The sequence below is a fragment of the Myotis lucifugus genome, unplaced genomic scaffold (genome assembly GCF_000147115.1).
Source record: "Myotis lucifugus unplaced genomic scaffold, Myoluc2.0 scaffold_222, whole genome shotgun sequence".
In the NCBI taxonomy this organism is placed as follows: domain Eukaryota; kingdom Metazoa; phylum Chordata; class Mammalia; order Chiroptera; family Vespertilionidae; genus Myotis; species Myotis lucifugus.
In genome coordinates, this window is record NW_005871270.1 from 1,442,377 (window position 1) to 1,450,114 (window position 7,738).

At 37.3% G+C, this 7,738-nt stretch overlaps 1 protein-coding gene across 5 annotated transcripts in view; it reads left to right on the top strand.

Moving 5' to 3' along the window:
• The window catches only part of EIF2B3 (eukaryotic translation initiation factor 2B subunit gamma), a 96,307-nt gene that overhangs the window by 39,566 nt on the left and 49,003 nt on the right, over nucleotides 1-7,738 (top strand). The window lies entirely within an intron of this gene.

Consider the following 7,738-nt stretch of genomic DNA (forward strand, 5'->3'; position numbering starts at 1 on the left):
GGCCTTTTTTTTTTTTATAAAAAAAGTTAAAGGCCCTTCAACCGGGTTTCTTTTTTTTTTCGCCCCCCGGGGGGGAGACCCCCAACCCAGGGGGTGCCCCCTGGGGATCAGTGGTTTCCCAAAACCAACTCCCCGGGGGTGGCCAACCTCCGGTGGGGCTTTCTTTTCTGGCCCCAATTGGCCCTGATTGGGACTGAGTGAGACAGCCCCAATCGGCCCCAATCGCCAGCCAGGCCGAGGGACCCAACCCATGCACAATTTCATGCACCGGGCCTCGTGTGTGTGTGTGTGTGTGTGTGTGTGTGTGTGTGTGTGTGTGTACACACACATTATTTTGCATAGAAGTTATTTTAAAGAGAACTACTGCAACTGAAATAAGTGTTGTCAAAAGTACACTATGCCAACATCAGTGAAACAGAAGTGCCTTAAATACAAACATATTTATCACTGACCATCTTGTAATCTTTCTGTAGTTCACTGGATGCAATATTTCATAATAAAGTTTTAGAATATTTCTAAATAAATAAATAAATAAATAGCTTTTTACAATTTTATTTTAAATAAACTGTAACTATCTATCTGCCCATCCATTTGAAAGAGTTTTGATGCTTAAATTGTCACAATCTGGCCAGTGGAAGTTCCTTTAAGCTGGCTCTTCTATCCTCTTTGAAAAGTATGATGTATATTGGTAACTTGCTCTTTAACTGGAGTGTGAACATGGAGACAGGGAAGCAGGAAATGGGAGTGAAGCGGAAACAGTGATCATACTAAAGAGTTTGAACTTTATCCCTAACAGTGATGAGCTATTGAGGAATTTTAAACAAGAGAATCTCATAATTAGATTTATGTTTTAGAAAGATTTTGTCATTCTTAACATGAAATTTTGAACTTCTCATTTTTTATATTTTGTTATAGTTGAGATGAAAGGTTCACCTAAATACCTGAGTTTTTAATTCCTCCCATGGGATGCTATGCATTTTAGTGATAAGCATTTTTTAAAAGAATTCTAAATTTCTCAGACTATATATTTGGTCTGCTTCTTGGCAGCTGTTGTGTGACAGAACAGCTAGTCCCCTCTTTCCCATATTTTGTTTAATAGTCTAGATCCCCTAGGTCCAAGTTTCCCAAATCATCATTTACTGACTTATAGGATAATGGCTATGGTTAGATGTTTCCAGAGCCATCTTTTTCCCCCTTGCCCCTTTCTTGGAAGATTTGTAGATGTAGATACTGAGGAAGACAGTTCATGTTTAGATTTTTTGGACTATTTTTTTCCTGCTGCAGGCTGCTACAAATGTTGTTGTTCTCTTCTCCCACTACACACGCACTCTAAATCCAACTTAGCCTTCAAATTATTTTCTGAGCAAGGCCTTCCTTGACTCTCTAATGTGAAATTATATCCCCTTGTTTACCTGCATATGGTAGCTCTGCCCTCTTATTTACTCTCTCCTCTACTGGACTGTAAGCTCCATGAGAGCAGGGATTATACCTGTTTTGTTCATTTATATTTCTTTTTTTTCCCCTTAATTCTCACCTAGGCATATGTTTTTTATTGATTTTTAGAGAGAGGAAGGGAGAAAGAGAGAAAGAAACATTGATGTAAGAGAAATATATCTATCAGTTGCCTCCCATACGCTTCCCCTCCCCCCCCCAACCAGGGATCAAATCCATAACCTGGGTATGTGCCCTGAAGGGAATCGAACCCACAACCTTTTTGGTGTATGGGACAATGCTCCAACCAACTGAGCCACTGGGCCAGGGCTGTTTTGTTCATTTTATCCCCAGACTCTGACCCAGATATGGCCCATGGTGAACAGTCAGTAGATATTACAGTATTGAATGGTTTAGGGATCTGCCTATAAAGGCAGCTCTTATTGCCTCCTAGGTAAGAGAAAGATTCAAGCCCTAGCAGTTTAAATCCTAAAACTATGAGTCTGAGCTGTAGTTGGATTCATGAATATAATTTGCATGAATCCATAGGCCATATCTGGGCCAGAGCCTGGGGATAAAATGAACAAAACAGCACTGGCCCAGTGACTCAGTTGGTTGGAGCGTTGTCCCATACACCAAAAAGGTTGTGGGTTCAATTCCCTTCAGAGCTCATACCCAGGTTGCAGGTTCGCATAAATTATAATACTTATAATTCACATGAATATTATAAGAGCGATAATTTATAATGGGGTTTTTTGTTGTTGTTAATCCTCACCAGAGGATATTTTGCCATTGGTTTTTAGAGAGAGTAGAAGGGAGAGGGAAAGACAGACAGAGAAACTCCATATGAGAAAAACACATCGATTGGTTGCCTCCCACATGAGCCCCTATCAGGGCCAGAGATCAAGCCTGCAACCGAGGTACAGGCCCTTGACTGGAATTGAACCTGGGACCCTTCAGTACGCAGGCCGACGCTCTGTCCACTGAACCAAACCAGCTAGGGCTATCATGATTTTTTAGATTGATACTACATTGTCTATTGATTTATGTTTAGAAATGTTTTCAATTTTAAAATAAACACCTACTGCTGTAGCATGGCTGTTAAGAGCAGAGGCTCTGTTCAGACTGTGTAGGTTTTAATGCCCCAAAACTGTATGATATTGGGCAGATTTTCTAACCATCCTGAGCTTCATTTTATTTAGCTGTAAAGTGTAACTGAATCCTTTCAGGATTTTTTTGTGAGAAATAAGATGTTTGTAAAGCATTCTATTTACTCCTTGAAACATAGTAGTTGCTTAATAAATTGTAATTGCTATTCTTATCATCATTATCACTTCCACATGTATTTTAGAAATACTCCTATGGGAAGTAATTTGGTCCTGTAGCCTAACAAAATCACATTTAATAACTTTGCGAGCATTCTACGTTATTTTTAAAGGGAATTTTTAGATATTTTAGGTAAAATGGTAACCCTTTATAGACCACAAAATATCAAAATGCTTTTGTTTGCATTATAGCTTCTAAGTCTGTAGGGAAATTAATTGTGGCAGCCTAAACATCTAGACAAGCCTCCTTGGAAGAACCACATGTAACTTTCTCTGGTGTTTCAAATGGGCTCTGCTTTCTGAAGCTTTTTTTAGGTATCATCTTCTGAGAAAAGGAATTAGATGATTGAGTGGTATAAGAGAGACCCAGAAACCCAGCTAAGCTGTGCAGGGAAATGGGGTATATAAACTCTGGAAAATCCTATTTACTGATTTTTGCAGCATTGGATACCATTACAGAAGTATAAAATCTGCCACTTGTCAGTATTTAGCCATTGTTCTACCATTTGCTTAGTATTACTTATTGAGCAAATGGGTCAACAGATTAGTGTAACACAGTTATTGGGTATGTGTTACACCAAGTACAGAACTAGGTACAAGGCCCATATAAATGGGCAAAAACCCCTCATAATATCCCTATCTAAAGGATAGACAAGTGTGTGTTATACCCTCCCTAATCATAGGCATTTTGAGAAACCTGAATTCTGAAGGGGAAAATTGGATAGAAACTGTGATCTTGAGAGAACTAATGAAAGCCTCATACATGTAATTTTTGCAGTCACAAAAATCAAACAGTAAACATTACATAAAGAGAATATCAGTGATATAAAAACATACATATTTTAAACTTGTAATAATGCATAAATATCATTCATTCCCATTTACCATCCCTTGCTTGTTAGAAGCTAAAAAAATTTCCTTTTTTCCTCAGTTTCAATAAGAACATGGTATATTTGTTTTGTTGTATTACAGATAACATGTTTATTAAGGGGTTTGTCTTTTTGGTATATTCCTCTGTGCAAATGTTTTATGCTGTTATGATTTTATGACACAAATTATTGACTGTTATCTCTGAAGTTCCACTGTGTCTCTTGGGATATTTGAAATGGAAAAAATTTGTTTAACCCAGTTTACTGTAGTAGTATTTCTCATATTCCTCTCTAATTCTCCAAGTTATATAGTCTTGATCCAGACTAGAACCAGTATATATTAGTGTGCTTCAGAATCACACGAGTGAAAGCTGTCACCTCTCCATCAACTTAGTTGCCTCTACACTAACAATTATTGGTAGGCAGTTTTGAGCCTATGTTTCTTTTGCTTCAGCTTCCTTCATTTTTCTTTTTTTTTTCTTTTTTTTAATTTTTATTTTATTTTATTTTTTTAGTTTTATTGCTTAAAGTATTACAAAGGGTATTACATATGTCTCCTTTTTTCCCCCACCCTTGACAATCCCATGGCCTCCCCTACCCCCCAGTGTTCCTTCATTTTTCTTAAAGCTGTACTTCAAAGGAAAACTATGCTTGGGCTTCTGCTTGATCTATTTCCTCTTCTCAATTCCCACTCCTCTGCCCTTTTTTTCTAATCATATCCAACAGAAGTGACTTGAAATCCCTGCATTATTCAAAACTGAAGTTCTTGTGATGGAGGAAGCAAGTATATAGAATTATGTTCAAATGTGCCTAGAATTCATCATCACAATGTGATAAGTACAATAATAGGAGCATGTGCAAAATACAGGGAGCAATGTCTCAGTTATAGGAAAATATATTTTAAAACATGATATTTGAAAAGAAAGAGGTGAGCAGTTTACTTTTGTGCAGACAGGGTAATGGGTATGAAATCAGATCCCTGTCCTACAAATGCTTTACATTTTGATTTAAGTCATTGCATTTAGGACATACTATATATGTATAATCTACGCTAAACTATAAGCCCTATATGGGAAACAGAGATAATCAAGATTTGCTCTCAAGCTGAAATCCAGTGACTGGAGCTAGATAGTATGTTATTGACCAAGTTTTTATATCTATTTATAGCCTAATAGCATTTTGTGAATAGCTGCTCAAGACTACATCAGAGATAGGTGGTAGAATCAGAACTTGAACCCATGCCTTCCTACTCCATAGCTTGGGCTTTCTTTTTTTTAAATTTAGTTTTCACTTTTATCAAGATTTTACATGCCCATAATTTAAAGAGATATAGTTATCCAAAAGTGTTTCATAAGCTGAAATCAGAGTGTCATCCAGGACTGAGGACTCATCTGAAGGCTCAACTAGGAAAGGATTTCTTCTAAGCCTATTTGTTTGTTGGCAGAATTTCAGTTCCCTGAGGACTGTTGAACTGAGAATCTCAATTTCTAGCTAGCTGTTAGCTAGAGGCTGTCCTCGTTTATGTATATTTTTTAAAGTCACTTGGGCCTCTCTCTACATAGCAAACATAATGCCTGTCACAGAAGAGGTACACAAATATATTATTAGCTGAATAAACAAATGGATAAGTAAATGACTATGGAGGAAACAGAAGGGTTCAAAGAAGCAAAAAAATGACTAAAATATGAATAGTTGAATATGACAGATTTTTTAAAATGGAACTTCATAGTTTTAACTGCTTTCTTAACGCTATTTGTGTGGTCTTTCTCCTTAGGATGAACATTCTAATGTTACCTGCTCTGCTGTCAAAGTGGAATTCACTTTGTTAACACAGAACAGAAACTTTTCCAAGTTTCCCTAATTTATATCATATTCTGAGGTCCCAGTTACTATGGTAGCTACAAAGAAGCAAATACAAAAGGTGGGGCCTGAGAGTGAGGGGAATGTGACTGAAGTGCACCAAAACTGAAAAGTGGACTTGGAAATTACTGTTCCCGGGACATTTGGGTTTTTGTGGGCCTAAGGACTTGGATAGGCTAAGCACTCCAAATTATATCCAAAAATAATATCTCTGTGTTTCTTTTTAAAATATTGGTTCATGGTCAGACCTTTGCAGACTTTGTTATGTTCTCAAGTTTCCATGTAATGGATGAATGAGTGAATTGATATATGTCAAAGCTGCTGTATAGCATTTGAAATTCTCTGCAGTTTTTAGCTTTGGTTGAAAGTCTCTGTAAAACTTGCCTTCAGCCCTAACCGGTTTGGCTCAGTGGATAGAGCGCCGGCCTGTGGACTGAAGGGTCCCAGGTTCGATTCCGGTCAAGGGCATGTACCTTGGTTATGGGCACATCCCCAGGAGGAGGTGTGCAGGAGGCAGCTGATCGATGTTTCTCTCATCGATGTTTCTAACTCTCTATCCCTCTCCCTTCCTCTCTGTAAAAAATCAATAAAATATATTTTTTTAAAAAACTTGCCTTCAAATTGGCATTATTTACCCTTCCTTCTTTGGAGTTCACTAATCTTAGATATTGAAAAAAAACACATAACTTTTAATGGTAGCTTCTCCCTATTCAGATTCAGACACTACATATGATAAGATGACCGGACACCATCTGAAGAAATGAATGCTTTAGCCACTGAGCTAAACACATTATACACTTGAGTAATGCATTTGGTTCTTAGTATAGAAACAGCTTAAACTGACAGGGAAGCATGTTTAATCATATGGTAGTCATTGCCTGTCAATAGGAGGCAGATAATTCATCTTTAAAGATAAAAATATTTCCTCGAGTTCAACTTTCACTTTCTCCTTGGTGTTAAATCATTGCTTTATGTGATTTTTGTGAGGATCAAATGAAAGCATCTATTAACTTATTTAGTCCTTATTACCCTCATTTTACAACTGAAACTGAGAAACAGAGAGGTTTAGTATCTTGCTCAAAGACATACAAATAGTAAGTGGTATTCATACTCAAGTGGTGTGGCTTCAAAGGCTCCCTTAACTATATGTTATGCTGCCTCTATTTGAAAATGCTTTTGCAAGCTTTAGATAGATACTATCCAGATCTTAGCAGATTTTGTTAAGTGTCCAATACTGTACTGGGTTTATATTTAAAGGAATCCTAAGCCTGCACTTGAAGAGCTTATAATGTGGTTGGGGTGAAGAAATGTAACACAGAAAACAGCAATAATAGGGCAGCCTGTAAAATCACCATCTACCAGATAACTCTGTACATTTAATAAATATGTACCTTATTTTATTTGAATGCTCCCATACACAGCATAAAATCTAGTGCATAGTAGACATAGAGTTAATGTTGGTTGAATGTGGATGTCCTTAAGTAATGTTATTCCCATTTTCACAGTGAGCAGACCTAGCTGATTATTTCAAAGAAAGAATTTCTTGTATTTTCTTTTTGTGCCAGGCGGTGGGCTTGTGGTTAATCCACTTAGGTGGTTAAGCAGTATCGTGACTGCCCCTCTTTTTAAAAAACTTTTTTATCTACTTATTTTTTACAAATAAAAATTATATATATTTGCCAAACCGGTTTGGCTCAGTGGATAGAGCATCGGCCTGCGGACTGAAAGGTCCCAGGTTCGATTCCGGTCAAGGGCATGTACCTTGGTTGTGGGCACATCCCCAGTGGGAGGTGTGCAGGAGGCAGCTGGTCGATGTTTCTCTCTCTTCAATGTTTCTAACTCTCTATCCCTCTCCCTTCCTCTCTGTAAAAAAATCAATAAAATATATTTTAAAAAAAATTATATATATTTAAGGTTTACAAGGTGATATTTTGGTATATGTAGATACTGTGAAGTGATTACCACAATCAAACTAATTAACATATCCACCACCACCTTCACTTTTTATTTTTTTAATAATTTCAAATTTACAAATGGTTACAAGAATAGTATAAAGAACTTATATATCTTTTTTAAAATATATTTTTATTGATTTCAGAGAGGAAGGGAGAGGGTGAGAGGGAGATAGAAACATCAATGATGAAAGAGAATCATTGACCGACTGCCTCCTGCACGCCCCACACTGGGGATCGAGCCCACAACCCAGGCATGTGCCCTTGAACCAGGGAATCGAACAGGGGACTTTCAGTCCGC